This window comes from Lepus europaeus, chromosome 11 (assembly GCF_033115175.1).
Source record: "Lepus europaeus isolate LE1 chromosome 11, mLepTim1.pri, whole genome shotgun sequence".
Lineage (NCBI taxonomy): Eukaryota > Metazoa > Chordata > Mammalia > Lagomorpha > Leporidae > Lepus > Lepus europaeus.
This window is the reverse complement of record NC_084837.1, coordinates 68,043,827-68,060,886: the sequence shown is the minus strand read 5'-3', so window position 1 is coordinate 68,060,886 and position 17,060 is coordinate 68,043,827. Positions and strand designations below refer to the sequence as shown.

General features: G+C 42.7%; 1 pseudogene; it reads right to left on the bottom strand.

The window, feature by feature from the left end:
• Positions 1-15,304: 15,304 nt before the first annotated feature.
• On the bottom strand, positions 15,305-16,089 carry LOC133770569 (dual specificity protein phosphatase 7-like; annotated as a pseudogene).
• Positions 16,090-17,060: the final 971 nt, after the last annotated feature.

Here is a 17,060-nt window from a genome sequence, read left to right as displayed (position 1 = left end):
CTAGCACACAGAGTGTACTTTCAAGAAATACTGGTTGATCAATGCCTTGAGAATGGAGATGAGTTATGTCTAAGTTTGGCTACTAAATTGGAGTTGGGATGGCTAGACAGGTAATTACAATCACAGGAAAAAAGACCATCAATTGTGCATCAAGTTGTAAACACATCTAATTAAGCATACAATTGTCAAGAAACAAAGATGAATAGGAGATAATCAACAATTGTTCTAGCTTGAAGATCTGTTAATTACTTTTAAAGTACTTAAGGAACCTTTCCTCAGATTTGTTTTCAAATTTTCAAACCATTAATGCTTATCATAAAAATCTTATAGTGCACCAATATCTAAAGAAGTGAGCAAAAACTATATGAAATAATACTATTCAGTCAATAAATTTGATGAATTCAAATTCCATATTTTTCCATACACATATAATTTTAAAAACTTGTACTTTAACGCAAACATTAGGGCCCAACCACAGGAATATTTGATATTCTGCTTTTTCATGTTGTATACTTTTCAAGATAAATATCATTCAAAAATATCATTTGTTACATAAGATCCCATTGAATGATTTTAATATTGTCATTTTTACACATCATTTCTAATGATTTTCTATAGATAATGCTAAAATGAACATTCTTGAAAATAATCTTTGTAGGTTTACCTGTGATAATTCGCTTTAGATAAATAATTAGAAATGATTTTATTAAGAATTACATTTATTCAAGCTTTGTAGGCATACAGGTAAACTTCCCTCCAGAAAGTGTATGCCAATTTACACTCTCATTATGGTGGAAGAAAGTGTTTGTCTCTCCAACTCATTGCCCTCTTCATCACAGATCATTTTCATTTATCATATCTTTAATAATAATTACTGACAGTTTCCAAGACTTTACCTACTGGCTGACCCCATTCTGTTCAGAGACTTTTTATTCTTAAATCTCAACAACACCATGAGGAATATTTTTAATGATTCCCATTTTATAGATTAAAAAATATGGCTCCACCAAATCAAATTTAATGTCTAAATTCACATAGTTAAAAATGAAGTTAGTACTTCAAGCCCCAGGCTGCATGACTGCAAAAGCCATGCTTTCAACACAACTCAGTATTGCCTTCCGTAACATTCATCAGATATTTTCTTAATTCTGAGACCAAAACTAATCCATTGTTTTGTTTTTACATAATTTCACTAATGAAGTTAGCATTTTTTAATGTTTGTTTTTTATATTTTGGTTTTTCACTGTGAATTTTTTAATCATGTTCAGCGATGTGTTTATCATTTTCTTATGAAGAATATCTTAAAATTAGATGCTGATTAAGTCTCTTCGGGGCAATAATAAATATGGATTTTCAAGAGAGTAACACAATTTGTTCATTTACATGGATTTGGAGAAATGTTGCTAATTGCATTCTCTGGTGAGCTTTGGACTCTCTACCTGCCAATGTGCATTGCATTTTACAGGGTTTTTTTTGTTTGTTTGTTTGTTTGTTTGTTTTTAATATATTCTCTTTGGTTTGTAATTGATGGATTTCCAGAAGGCAAAAAGTCACAGGAGACTTAGTATAAAATGGTGAATATTTAAAGCATTTTTTATGTTGATATAAAAAATTGATCTCCTAGCCGGATATCTTTTTGTTCTGTTGTTTGGAAAATGAATACATCAGTCAAAAATTTTAAGCATAGCAGATGTGCAAGTGCTAGTATTTGGACTGTTGATAGACACTATTTTGTCAGATTTGTTGGTAGCCTTTCAATATGCTGCAAGTACTGGAGATACCCACAGTCATGGTGACATTTACAAACACTTTAATGAATCTACCACACTAACATGATTAATTGCAATTGCAGCGATGCCCCTGGACTAGAAGATATTGCTACACAGTAATGGGGAATATCTGCTGGATTTAAGATCAGTGATGAAGCACAGGGACACAAGGGGTGGGTGCAATAAAAGGAGACTGGACATCATGAGCCAATGGAAGGAAAAGGTAAATCAGAAATTAGAATAACTTGGTGAGGTCAAACAAAATGGGCATTGAAATTGGAGATGACCCCCTAAAATTTATACAAAAATGTGGCCCCTTAAAGTTCCCCAGAAGTCCCATCTGGGGTGCCACATATGCTACCAGAATTTGGGGTGCCATACGATATCACCATATGCTTATTAATAAATCCCCAATATTAATAAGCCCGAGAGGGTTCTTGCCTAATATTTAAAGAATTCAAATACCGGCACAGACAAACGAGGCAGCATGGTGCATTTTAGGCTTTTATTTAGTGAGAAAGATGCATAGAAGAGTGAGAGCTTTATCTAAGAGAGAGGGGTAAATCTGGGTTCATACCGAGCACCAGGAACCAGCCATGTGGAGGAGCACCAGGAACCAGCCATGTGGAGGAGCATCTAGGCCAGGAAGCCTAGGGCAGGTGGCCCAAAGGCCACCTGGAGGCACAGGGCTACAGCCAGCCCCCTCCTGGCAAGAAACCAGGGAAAAGAAGAAGAGAATGGACACACCCTGTCCCAAGCTTTTAACCCACTTCCAAAGGGGAGTGGTTAATTAACCTGATTGGCTGGTGGGCACCCAGGTGTGGCCAGGTAGGGAGATGAAGTCACGCAGGGGTGTGGTGAAGGTATCACGTAGGGAGTGAGGTCACACAGGGGCGTGGCGAAGGCGTGGTCTTCCAGCTCACAAACCTAATTGATTTAACCTGTATGCCTGCCTACTTCAGGCATCACTCCTTGGAAGAGTGAGTCCTTGAAGCCTGAACTGTAGACCAGATTTTGTATTAGGGAAATTTGGAAACTAAATAAAGTGCAGCGGTTTGTTTAGAAGTTGATTATGCACGACAAGTTTCATCAGTAATGAAAAAAAAATCTCTGCCCATGTTCTCCCCACCAAAAATCCATTTCTTCTTCTTCTTCTTCTTCTTTTTTTTTTTTTTTTTTGACAGGCAGAGTTACACAGTGAGAGAGAGAGACAGAGAGAAAGAAAGGTCTTCCTTTTTCCATTGGTTTACCCCCAAAGTGGCCACTATGGCCAGCGCATTGCAGCCGGCGCGCTGTGCTGATCTGAAGCCAGGAGCCAGGTGCTACCTCCTGGTCTCCCATGCAGGCACAGGGCCCAAGGACTTGGGCCATCCTCCACTGCACTCCCGGGCCACAGCAGAAAGCTGGATTGGAAGAGGAGCAACCGGGACAGAATCCAGCTCCCCAACCCGTACTCGAACCTGGTGTGCAGGCACCACAGGCGGAGGATTAGCCTAGTGAGCCGTGGCACCGGCCTAAAAATCCATTCCAAAGCACCATTATGGCAAGGTAGCAATCAGAGTCCTGACAACAGAGAGATGATCCACTCAAATGAGGTAACTGAGTGCTAAACAAAGGATTTCTTTGAAGGAGGAAATGAACTCAGTTAAGGGAAACAATAGCTCTGGTGGTGCACCCAGGGTCTGCTATGCAACGAATAGATAGAGCTGTGAGCATCTTAATATGAAAAAATGGGGGGGGGGTATGTGAATATGGCCATTGGCAGACATGGCTAAACTGATCTTTTTCCTCTGATATGTTGGTGCTTCTTATTGAGTAAACCCAACAGGAAAATAGAAGGCATAGAATTCTCAGTGCACAATCCATACAGATCTGCTTCAGAGCAGTGTAGAAAAGAGGAGAGTTGTGAATATATAATAAGAAAGATACTAAAAAAGAAGCCTATACAGACGAATTCAGGATCTTTTTGCAAGCCAAAATGACACTATCACAGGGAAAGAAAAAAAATTTCTTCAACCTGTATAGAGTCTTACCTGGAACGTATCCTTGTTACAAAAAAGAGATTAATAAGAGAAAAGCAAACAGTCTATTTGCATGCATTCTTCATATATACATGGGAGGCACCCAGGGAATGAGCTGTTCTCAAAGAGGAGACTTTGATTTACAGTGTCTGGGGTATTGAGCATCTTCAACCAAGAACAGTTTTGGGGACGTGATTTGAGTCTCTAGGGGCAGCAACTTTCCCAAGGGCAAATAAATGGCAGAGAAAATCTACTTAGCAAAGCCTGGGGCTGTAGATTACTCTGGTACCACCTCCAGGACCACAGGGGTCTTAGGTTGTCTTCAGAGGTTAATCTTTGTTCTCTTTGGAGGGGCATGGAGGAGTGACACCTTTTGCCTTTGTAAATCTAAGGCCTGCTTTTTGACAAAGAGAGGAAGGGCAGAGAGCTTTCCTGTATCTGCTGCTTCTTAATGCCTTCACCTCTACAATTCTTCACACCTCTACAATTCTTCACATTTTGGGTGAATGTAAGAAGTTAAGTATGCCGAACAACTTCTCAATATCCTGGCTCCTCACTCTACAAATTCCCTGATACCCTTGTGGGATTTCTGGGACTAGAGAGAATTCAAAAATTGGGAATTTTTAGGGAAACCAGAAATCAAATTTTGAGAGAAGATGAGAAAACAAGGAGGAAACAATCTCAAATCTGAGCCCAAGTGAAAGTCTGTCTCCTAGAAGTCTTCCTGCTCATTTATTAAGAATATGTCCATAGGCAGAAGCAGTGGTGTGCTGCTCAATGTTTAAAAATGAGTTTCTGGGGGAAGAAAATAAATGACCGAGTATTCATTGATTTCCAAAGTGTAAATTTTCAAATCATGGCAGATTTTGAACTGCCATGTGGTGCTGTTGAACTGAAATAAGGAAGAGATGTAGGTAACTCTTGTGAGGTTGGTAGAAATCAGCTCTAAGCACACCGCTGGGCAAAGCCATGTTAGAAAAGCCAATGCTTCCCATTGGTCAACTCCTGTGGTGGATGGTCCCTTGACGAAAACATCCATATTTGGTACTCACTTTACTCACAAATAGCCACTTTTTCTGTGAATTACAGGGAGCAGCAACAATACTGACGTGAGTTCTTGGACACCCAGCAGTCCCACTAGCAAAGCTTAGTTTGGGCCTTGATAGGGCAATCTATACTGTGTTAGTTCTTTTGTAATCAATCAACAAAAGCAGGTCTCTGAGGCCATTTTGCACCGTTGAACTCACTCGAGCACACAGGTGCCTGTGCACATACACACACACACACACACCAGAAACACATAAAACTAGCATCCATGGGTTCTGTGCTGCACATCTTCCACTTCCACCTCCAGCGTTAACAGGCCCCATTGTTCTCCAAAGGTGAGAGGTCCTATTAAGAGTTCCTCTCTACACAGCCACTCTGTCTCCACGTTATGGAATCAGCTCCCTTTACCACCTTCTTGGAGATAAAGTAGAACAAGGGATTTCCAGAGGTGAGAGTTGACAAATGTTCAATAACCACTTCCTAAGAAAGGAGGAAACAAAAAGCCTGGATTGGTAGCTGTGCCCCTACATGCTGCGGTGCAACTATTCCCATCAGGGTGGATTTCAGCTCACCAAAGTGACATTGCTGAAGCATAGCTGGGAACAGATGTGCAAAATTGCATCTCTCAATCTGAAAAGAGCCAATGTCAACCCTCGCACTCTAGGGCTGATTCCAGTCCCATTTTTTTTTGGTTATGCACACACAGGTACGCACACACACACACCTACACACATTTTTTCCCATTTTTCCTGTTTCATCATCTTTTCCTTTTTTGTGCCCCCAAATCTGGGCCGGGTTATCCGAGGACAAACAAATCAAGGCTTCATCTACCACAACCCCTCATGGTGGGCTCAGCTGTGCCTTCTTCTCCTGCCTAACTTCACTGCTTACCACTGGGTGGTTTGAGTCACTGTGGTGTGTGAGATACTTCCCCTCCTAAGAGCACCAGAGTCAAACACTTTATGAAAACATAACAATTAGCCATAACACTGGGCATTTGATTAGCACTTGTGGAAGGTTCCGATGCCTGGATATGCTACCCTCAGGCCTATGCAATGGGTTGTTTTCGCTGACCAGTACTAGTTCCTTTAATAAACAACTCTCACAGGAGAAGAAGAGAAGAACCCAAAGCAGCTGTGTCCCTTTTGCATTAACAGCACATTGGCAGGAGAAATGTACACTCTGTGGTTCATTTCTCAAAGGAAATAAGACTACAAAGACTGCTTTCTAAAATCTAGTTTGAGATATTTCTGCCCCCTCTGCCACACAACGGAATTTATAGTCCTGACAGCTGCAGTGTAGGCTGGGCTCTCTGAGGGAACAGGCCACACAGTCCTTTAAAATGCCTAGGAGATATTCATTGTACCCTTTGTGTAAGAAAATATTAGGTAATTTAAATCACAACAAAAACAACACACCTATATATTATAGCAAAATTTTTATTGTCCTGAGGATCATTTCATATTAATCAAATAATTGAATTCCTCAGAAGGAAAATTGTTAACTCTTTTGCAGGTATTTCTTTGCTCTGCCTTCAACAGTTTTGAAAATCTTCATGGTTAAAAATTGCAATGGCAGCCGGCGCCGTGGCTTAACAGGCTAATCCTCCACCTTGCGGCGCCAGCATACTGGGTTCCAGTCCCGGTTGGGGCGCCGGATTCTATCCCGGTTGCCCCTCTTCCAGGCCAGCTCTCTGCTATGGCCCGGGAAGGCAGTGGAGGATGGCCCAAGTGCTTGGGCCCTGCACCCACATGGGAGACCAGGAGAAGCACCTGGCTCCTGGCTTCGGATCAGCATGAAGCGCTGGCCACAGTGGCCATTGGAGGGTGAACCAACGGCAAAGGAAGACCTTTCTCTCTGTTTCTCTCTCTCTCACTATCCACTCTGCCTGTCAAAAAAAAAATTGCAATGGCAATAATCTGACCCATACCATCCTTATACTTCTTCTGGTAGTTCCGTATCATTCAAGCACTCAGCACTCTATAAAACTAAGCCATTGCATTATTGTGAAAAGATCAAATCTAAAATAAATTTAGTCCGAAACACTCAACACTGAGAAAAAAGACTACAGCTACTAGTCTCAAGTGAATAGGGACGTAATGAAACTGTATAGCCTAATGAGATCAGTATGCCAGTTGATTCACATGGGATACACGTGCAATCCAGAGACAGGACATCTTTTTTTAAAAAAAGAAAGAATAGGAGTTCTCCAGATCAGAAGAAGGAGAACTCCAGATGGGTTTGAACATACCTACAAAGGAGAGGAGCTGTGAAACCTCAAGATATATGTGATGAGTTAATAGGAGTTTGGTATTGTGAGTTTAGAAACACAAAACTGAGCCCAGAAAAAGAAGAAACAGTGAGAATGTTGTATCTTGTAGACCAGTTCTTTTGAAGTAGAATTCATAACTTCCAAAAGGAACATAAAATAATCCATAGAGCATTTAAACTTCTCGTGTATTTTTAAAATCTATTCACAAGAAAGCCATAGGTCAGTTAATACATAAGATAATAAAATACAGAGGTGATCTTGTGTGAAGAGAACTTTCTTCAAGATAAAGGTAGGGAAAGTATTGGACCGTCAATCTATATCTATCTGAACTTACATAGCTTACATTTGACTAGTCAGCTAGATACACCACATAAAACCTAGTTTTAATTAAATAATTAAAAAATGACTGGAAAGATCATTCCCACAGAGATACTTGATTGAATATAATGCAAATGATGGATGTACTTTTTCAAAACAATAAAAGGAGAGAAATGACACATTTTCTAATCCTAAGAAAACTGTCAGCTTTATATCAATTTCTTAAAGTGATCTAATCATATTACACAAAACATCAGCCTAGACACAAAAATTATCAATAACATGATTTGAAACATGGGTTTGTATCCGTTATTATAAATAAGGCACACTGCCCAGAATGCATAATTCCCCCAGTGGATTGGCTAATGGATACTAGCAGACAACGTAATAGGCAGCAGAGCATTGACAAACGAAGCAGCCAGCTCATGATACACACTTTCATAATTTTTCCAGGCATCCCTGAGGCCACATTATATTCAAGCCAGTATTTACAAAGTTTCTCCGAAATTTAATAACGAATAATACCTGTAAATTGTTCCAATGCCAATTTCCTGGTTTTGATAACTAATGTATTACTCGAGTCTGGAGGAAACAGGGTGAATAAAGGAGATGCGAGACATCTCTGGGCTATTTTTGGAAATCTCTGCTGTCTTTCAAATAAATACATAAGAAATTTTTAGAAACAAAAGAAACTTGATAAGGAGGGAATAAATCCTATAATAACTTTTTATTGATAGTAATAATAATGGCCTATGGTGGGAAAACCACCAAAGAATTATTGTTTTGAATAGAATTTATTAAATTCCAAGATTTTTTAAATGATAAGAAAACATTTGGAATTATTTTATTGCACTGACAAACCTATTCAACTGCTCTGATGCTGCCCTGTCCTAATGTCAAATGTCAATTGTCTATTATTTCCTACAGTGCACCTGTGTAGTCACCATAGAATTTACATGATACCAAACTCAAAAGAACTTAAGCCATGGAATGAGCAAAATTATCACAATGTGAGAATCGATATAATTTTATCAAAACAGGTTTGTGCTGCACATTATATTAATGCTGTTCATTTCACTTTTGATGGTTTTGTAATTTCCTAGGTATTTAACATGTAAATTTGTTTCAGCTATGTTCTTGTACTTCGGTTTTAAGTCATAAAGTATGCCTAATTTTAAGTTCATAAATGCTTATTTTAATAAGTCATTTAAGCTAATACTTCTATCTCAATATATAATTTTTACTCTTTATGAAAGAGTTATCTGTATATCCATGTTTATTGCAGCTCAACTCACAATAGCTAAGATATAGAATCAACTCATATGCCCATCAACCAATTATTCGATAAATGTGGTAAACATTCACTGTGGAATACTACTCAGCTGTAAAAAAAGAATGAAAGCCTGTCTTTCACAACAAAATGAATGCAACCATAAACCATTATACTTAGTGAAATAATCCAGTCCCAAAAAGACAAATACTATATGTTTTTTCTGATCTGTGGTAACTAACAGAGTACAAAAAAAAAAAAAAAACATATGAGCAAAATTGACATTTTGAGGATTACAGTTTACATTCCTTGTCTATACTATTGAGAACAGTGGTTTTTTCTTACTATTTCTTGAATTCTTTACTTAGTAGAGGGTTAATCTTATAATTATAAAATTAACTGAAAGTATTCCATTGTAAAAATTATCAGATAGAATAAAAAAGGAAGCAAGGGGGAGGGTGAGAAGTTGGGCAGAAGGGAGGGTAGGGTGGAAAGTTATCACTATGCTCCTTGATCTGTACATATGAAATATACAAAATTTGTTCACCTTACATGAATTTTAAAAAAGTATAAAAAGGGTGGAGCATTCAAGTTGTCAAGTTTAAGGAAAACAGCCTAAATAAATCATTATGAATTCTCCCCAGTGCTATGGATTTGATAAATACCCCTGATTTTTCTTTTTATCTTTCTTTTATCTTTTTTTTTTTTTGACAGGTAGAGTGGATAGTGAGAGAGAGAGAGACAGAGAGAAAGGTCTTCCTTTTGCCGTTGGTTCACCCTCCAATGGCCGCTGCGGCCGGCACACTGCGGCTGGCGCATCGCACTGATCCGAAGCCAGGAGCCAGGTGCTTCTCCTGGTCTCCCATGTGGGTGCAGGGCCCAAGCACTTGGGCCATCCTCCACTGCCTTCCCGGGCCATAGCAGAGAGCTGGCCTGGAAGAGGGGCAACTGGGACAGAATCTGGTGCCCCGACCGGGACTAGAACCCGGTGTGCCGGCGCCACTAGGCGGAGGATTAGCCTGTTAAGCCACGGCACCGGCTCAACCCCCGATTTTTCTTATGGTACCAATTGCATGGTTTCTTCAGCAGCACACAAAGACCACATGGAGTCCCTTCTTGGCCAGCAGGTATAATTCCATCACAGATTCACATGCCTGGAAACTTCTCAGCAGTCTGTATTAAGCATCCCTGAGAAGTAAGATATAATCATTCTGAGGCAACAAAGTGGGCACCTGCTAGAGTCCACAGGTTCCATCAGCACTTGCAATACGGACAACATAGAAGCTGTATGTGTATGACTTCATTCAACCTCTAGACACACAATTTCAGGAAGATGATTGCAATCAACACTTGTAATTATGGTCTCAGATGTGGTGTGTATTAGCAGGCCTTCTAATATAGGAATACTTTCCCTATGTTTCCACTCTCAAAAAAGGGGTGCACAAATATTATTACAAAGAGATGATTATAAACAGAGTGGAATTTCCACCACTATAACATGCCTGAGAAATATTGGATTTTTATGACTTATGAAAGCACAAATGATATCCAATTGGCTTAAGGATGAAAGACTTTTTATTTGACAGTTTTGGCATACCTCTTTGCTTTCTTTGTGCCTTTTTTTTTTTTTTCATCTTTTCCTTCTTTACACACATTATACTGTTTCCCAGTCTCTGTTCTGGTGCAGGACTCAACTCACTTTCAAATGGCATTCCAGTGTGTTTCCTGGGTTCCTAGCTGCCTTCCAATGACCACCACCTGGGTGGCAGGTGGTACGAATGGCCCACTGTAGATTTTCTGGATTGATGAAGACATCCATCAGGAGCCTGACTGCAGAGGCCTGGGTACCTCATGACAGAAAGGCTGGTCAGGAGAAGTGACAGCAACTGGAAATAACTTTTATGAAAATGATTTGGAACTTACTGAGTTTCAAATGTTTTTACTCCTTCCCTTCATTACACTTACCCATCCTTACATTTTTGTCCTGAAAATGTACTGTGAATAAATTGGACACGACAGCACCTTAAAACTCAAAAATACTCTATTTTTTCTGGGTGAGTGTCTTGCCTGGAACAGAGATACTTCATATCCTGCCACAACCTTCTGCTTCCTGGGCTAGCCTGATCAGCTATCAATAAAGGTTTGCACATTTCTACCATGAACTTAATTGTTCTGCAGTGGCAAATGCAGCTGCTCTGGCCTCCTGGACGTAGAGAGCAATTACAGAGTCAAAGTCCTAGCTTTGCCACTATGGAAGTCAGTCTGGAGATTCCTCAGAAACCTGAATATAACCCTACCATACAACCCAGGCATCCCACTCCTTGAAATTTACCCAGAGGAAATTAAACTGGCAAACAAAAAAGCTGTCTGCACATTAATGTATATTGCAGCTCAATTCACAATAACTAAGACCTGGAATCAACCCAAATGCCCATCAACAGTAGACTGGATGAAGAAACTATGGGACATGTACTCCATAAAATACTATACAGCAGTTTAAAAAAAAAAAAAAAAAGAAATCCGGTCATTTGCAACAAAATGGAGGAATCTGGAACACATCATGCTGAGTGAAATAAGCCAGTCCCAGAGGGACAAATGTCATATGTTCTCCCTGATCAGTGACAACTAACTGAGCACCAAAAAGGAAACCTGTTAAGTGAAATGGACACTATGAAAAACAATGACTTGATTGGCCCTTGACCTGACTGTTGATGTACAATGTAATACTTTATCCCTTTTACTATTTTTTTTTGTTCTAGTTAACACTATTGGTTGAACTCTGTAATAAACACACAATTATTCTTAGGTGTTTAAATTTAACTGAAAAGTGATCCCTGTTAAATATAAGAGTGGAAATAAGAGAGGGAGGAGATGTACAATTTGGGACATGCTCAAGCTGACTTGCCCCAAATGGTGGAGTTAGAAATGTGCCAGGGCATTCCAATTCAATCCCATCAAGGTGGCATGTACCAATGCCATCTCACTAGTCCAAGTGCTCAATCTCAGTTCACAATTGATCACACTGATAGGTCTAAGAGTCAAAGGGATCACATAAACAAGACTAGTATCTGCTAATAGTAACTGATAGAATCAAAAAAGGAGAGAACGATCCAACATGGGAAGCGGGATACACAGCAGACTCATAGAATGGCAGATGTCCTAAACAGCACTCTGGCCTCAGAATCAGCCCTTAAGGCATTTGGATCTGGCTGAAGAGCCCACGAGAGTATTTTAGGCATGGAAAGCCAAGACACTCTGGCAGGAAAAAAAAAAAAAAAAAAAAAAGGACTAAATGAAAGATCTCTGTGAGTGATATTCCAGTAGAAAGAACAGGCCTCCCTTCTCTGAAGGGAGGAATGAACTTACACTTTGACTATGGCCTTGTCTAAATAAGATTGGAGTTAGCAAACTCAAAAGGCTTACATAGCCTTGGCAACTCATGACTAGAGCCTAGGGTGATTACTGACGCCATAAACAAGAGTGTCAATTTGTTAAGTCAACAACAGGAGTCACTGTGTACTTACTCCTCATGTAGGATCTCTGTCCTTAATGTGTTGTTCAATGTGAATTAATGCTATAACCAGTACTCAAACAGTGTTTTACACTTTATGTTCTGTGTGGGTGCAAACTGTTGAAATCTTTACTTAATATATACTAAATTGATCTTCTGTATATAAAGAGAATTGAAAATGAATCTTGATGTGAATGGAAGGGGAGAGGGAGTGGGAGTTGGGAGGGTTGTGGGTGGGAGGGAAATTATGGGGGGGCATTGTAATTCATAAGCTGTACTTTGGAAATTTATATTTACTAAATAAAAGTTTAAAAAAAAAGTTCTAGCTTTGGATTGCAAAGACAGACATCAAGAACTTTTAAAAGGGGTATAATTTTAAATCTGCATAGTTTACCACCATAGAATTAATTCACTGGTTCATTAGAATCAGAATCATCTACCCATGAGACCTGTCAAGAAATACCACTGTGCTCATTCTTTTAGTCCACAAGCACTTACTAAACTATCTGGCAGATGCTAGGCACATTACTGGATCCTAGGTATTACCCTCCCGGGGACAGCCATGACCTTCACCATCCCAGTACTCTGGGGAATTCTCAAGTTTTGTTTTAGCTCTGAAACAGGTCTTACGCCTGTGCCATGCTCTCTTTCCTTTACTGCTTCAGAAGATCAACATTACCCAACAGAGGCTGCGACTGTCTACACCATACAGCTGTTCTAGGTATAGTTCTCCAGAGGTCCCTGCACAGCTCTCTTCCTATGATCTGGAAGGTCCCTTGATAACGAGTTCATGTTGCAAAATTGTAAGGTGCTTCTGTTACCTATTTTGTTTTCATATTTGTTTATTTGAAAGGCAGAATGACAGAGGGAGAGGCACGTGCACAAGCACACAGACTTGGGCCATCTTCTCCTGTCTCCCCAGGTGCATTAGCAGGGAGCTGGACTGGCAGCAGAGCAGTCAGGCACCCAGTGGTGCTCCAGTACTGGAAGTCCACATCGTACATAACAGCTCCACAATGCTGCCTCTTGTACTACCTTTCCCGTAGAGGGCTCACAACCTGTACAAGTTTAAAGTCCACATAACTTGCATCTACCCTTAAGGAACAGATTGGGCATGAAAGACTAAAACGTAAATCCATTCCCCAAGCTGCTTGTGGCTGGAACATTGGGAAAACCAAGAGAAAAAGTATATTTTAGTACAATGTCTTCCCTTCAGTCTAGTTAATGCCTATTGTACCTTAACAAGAAAATATAAGTCCCCAAAAAACGGAAAAATAAGTATTCCTAGCTGGACATTATTTTCATAGGACATTCTAGTTAGAAGAAAACATCAAAGGGGTCATATTTCCTACTATCCCTGTTAGCTGTTGTTATGTGCAGTGGCATTTAGAAAGAAAATAAGAAATACAGGTTGAATTCCTGATACCTGGGAGAAAACACTCTGAAATTAATGTCTGTATTTTTTTAAAGAAAAAATAATATCTATTTGCAGCATAAACAAACTCCCGATGCTGGCTTGGGAGTTATATACGTCTGTGTGTGTGTGTGTGTGTGTACACGTAGGGTCACAAATCTTCCTTCATACGGTCAGAAAGCAAACTGGCCACCCTCGGGCACATCCTCGCTCACACAAATCTGATGCATCATTCTGGGTTTGTCTTGTTAAAAATTAGAGAGAGAGAGAGAGAGAGAGAGAGAGAGAGAGAGAAACCATGTACAGCGTGGGAGCTTTTTGTCAATTTCTCGACTGTGGCAAGATTTGAACCCGCTGCCCGAGAGCATCCCTGAAGAGCACCCCCGTGAGGTAAGATGTGGTAGGGGTGCCGTTTCTGTGGCCTGGCTCCCGCAACGAGTGCTGGCTCCAGCAGGGACCCCAGCTCCCATGCAGTCCTGACGCTGGTTGGAACCGAGGTTGAAAAAGGAACAAAACTGGAGGGGAGGCCGGCGCCGTGGCTCAACAGGCTAATCCTCCACCTTGTGGCGCCGGCACACCGGGTTCTAGTCCCAGTCGGGGCACCGATACTGTCCCGGTTGCCCCTCTTCCAGGCCAGCTCTCTGCTGTGGCCAGGGAGTGCAGTGGAGGATGGCCCAAGTCCTTGGGCCCTGCACCCCATGGGAGACCAGGAGAAGCACCTGGCTCCTGCCATCGGAACAGCGCGGTGGGCCGGCAACAGCGCGCTACCGCGGCGGCCATTAGAGGGTGAACCAACGGCAAAGGAAGACCTTTCTCTCTGTCTCTCTCTCTCTCTCTCTCTCACTGTCCACTCTGCCTGTCAAAAAAAAAAAAAAAAAAAAACTGGAGGGGAGTAACGGAATCCCTGGCTTTGTTCTGCGGGGACTGGGGTGGGACGGACAGAGCCTACGCCCCTGCCACGGGACTGACATGGGTGCAGGTTTCCTGGTGGCAGAAGGCATGGGACAAGGAAAGTGCAGGGCAGGCATCCGTGGGGTGAGAGGCGTCCGCAGGGGTGAGGGGTGGGGCTGCCCTCCCCCACACACCCAGCGAGAGAGGGAGAGACAGAGGAGGGGTCGTGTGTACAAGAGGGCCCCGGGCTCGGAGCTCCCGGGAGCTGAGCCCAGAGGGCTAATGCTACTGCTTGGCAGTCCCCTGGGGTGCCACTCCGCTAGGACAGCAGCAGGGCCCCCCACCTTCGGCCTCGGGCAGGGACCTCCAGAGGGGCACTGGGAGCGCAGAGTACGGACCCCCGGTGCAGGCCACCAACCACAACCCGCAGCGGTCACCGCAGGGTCTGCCGACAAAACGGAGGCTTCACACGTGTGCAAAATGCGTTTGGTCAAGATCCACGCGGGGTTTGCCTTTCCCATTGGAAAATGGGAGTGAAACACACCGACAATGCTTTTTTGAAGTGGGGAGAACGAAACTGAGAACGCTTCTCCCTCCCCCTCTCCCTCTCCCTCCCCCCTCCCCCTCCCCCTCTCCCTCTCCCTCTCTCTGGCAGGACCAAGAAAGGGGTGAAATACTGGTTGATAACAATCCACTGCTGCGTGGAGCCTGGAAATAATACTTGGGCCCTCCCACTTGGCCCGGCGCGGGCTGGGAGGGGCACTGAGCCGTGCACACCCATGCACGTGGTCTCACGTGGACTCCAGCGTGTTGAGCGAGAACAGGTTGTGGTTGGTGGGCGTGGGAGAAGTAGAGCGGCTCGCTGGGCTCCTGGTTGTCGCACGGGCTGCTTAGCCCCAGCGTCCGCTCAAAGTCCAGCAGCTGCCCCACGAAGTTGAAGTTGGGCGAGATGTTGGACTTTTTCCTCTTGACAAAGTCATGGGCGTCGTTGAGCGACAGGTTCATCTTCTGCCTCAGGTGGGCCACGGTGACCTTTAGGGAGCGGCTGATGCCCGCCAGGCAGTGCAGCAGGACGCCACACTTCTTGGAGCGGGCCTTGTTGGTGAAGCTGATGGCCTCAGGGAAGAACGGGGAGAGGTTCTGGCTCCAGGGGTCGGAGATGGGGAACTGCTTGTAGGTGAACTCCCCGCCGTGCTCGAAGGTGTTGGGCAGATTGGGCATGACGTTGAGGATGTACCTGATATCGCACTTGCCAAGCACATCCAGGTTGGTGGTGTCCTTGGCGCAGCCGAGTTAGAGGTAGGGCAAGATCTGGATGGGGAAGGCTGGCTGGCTGGACGGCACGGGGCTGCCATCTGACTCGGTGGCACTGCTGGGCAGCTCCCGGTCCGACTCGCCATCCGAGCAGTCAGAGCCGATGTGCAGGCCCCACCAGACCCAGCACGGAGGTGGACGGCGAGCCGCTTGGCGAGGACGAGCTGTCCACGTGGGTCTCACAGTGCTCCAAGTTAAAGTCTGTATTTTGAATAGTTGTTGCAAAAAGAGAGCTTGAGAATCTCTGTGACTGGTGTGTCATTATTTGGACCCAGATGCCCCCAAGCAAGCAGAACCTCATGTGGACCCTAGGGAGACTCTTTAGTTCCAAAGAATAAGGGATTACTCTATGTCCTATAAAGACTCATTATAGTTAAGTGACTTCAGAAAGTTCATGGAAAAATGGAATTAAAAGAAAAATTTATTTTGGTGTAAAAAACATTTGAAGGGCCCCGGCGCCATGGCTCACTTGGCTAATCCTCCACCTACAGCACAGGATTCCCATATGGGCACCAGGTTCTAGTCCCGATTGCTCCTCTTCCAGTCCAGCTCTCTGCTGTGGCCCTGGAGGGCAGTGGAGAATGGCCCAAGTGCTTGGGCCCTGCATCGGCATGGGAGACCAGAAGGGAGCATCTGGCTCCTGGCTTTGGATTGGTACTTTGCCCGCCGTAGCAGACATTTTGGGGGTGAACCAATGGAAGGAAGACCTTTATTTCTGTCTCTCTCTCTCTCTCTCTCTCTCTCTCTCTCTCTCTCTCTGTAACTCTGCCTGTCAAATAAATAAATAAAACATCTTAAAAAAAAAAAAAACATTTGAAGCCGATATATAAAAGTGGTCCTCATAATGTTCATGAAAAGTGGACATTTTGAAAAAAAAAAAAGCATGCAAAAAATTCAAAATTTTTTGCACCAAAATAAATCTATCTTTAATTCTGCTTTTCTATAAATTAATTAAGGTACCATTGTAGCAGTTAATAGGACTGATTTACCATTCAACTGGGGTTGTGTGGATTTGTTCTGAGAGGAGGAGCTTGGTGGGGGCAAGAGGCATGGATTCACCATACAGACCCTGGGAGTCAGGTGAAAGCGGGCTGGAGGCGAGCAGCCCACAGAATCATTTATTTCAGTTGGTACAGCAGGTTATATAACTGAGGCAGCCAATCTGGTCAAGGGACACTTTATGCCCTTAACCAATCACAGCCTGTTGCCAGGCAGGCTTCATTGCCAGGTGGT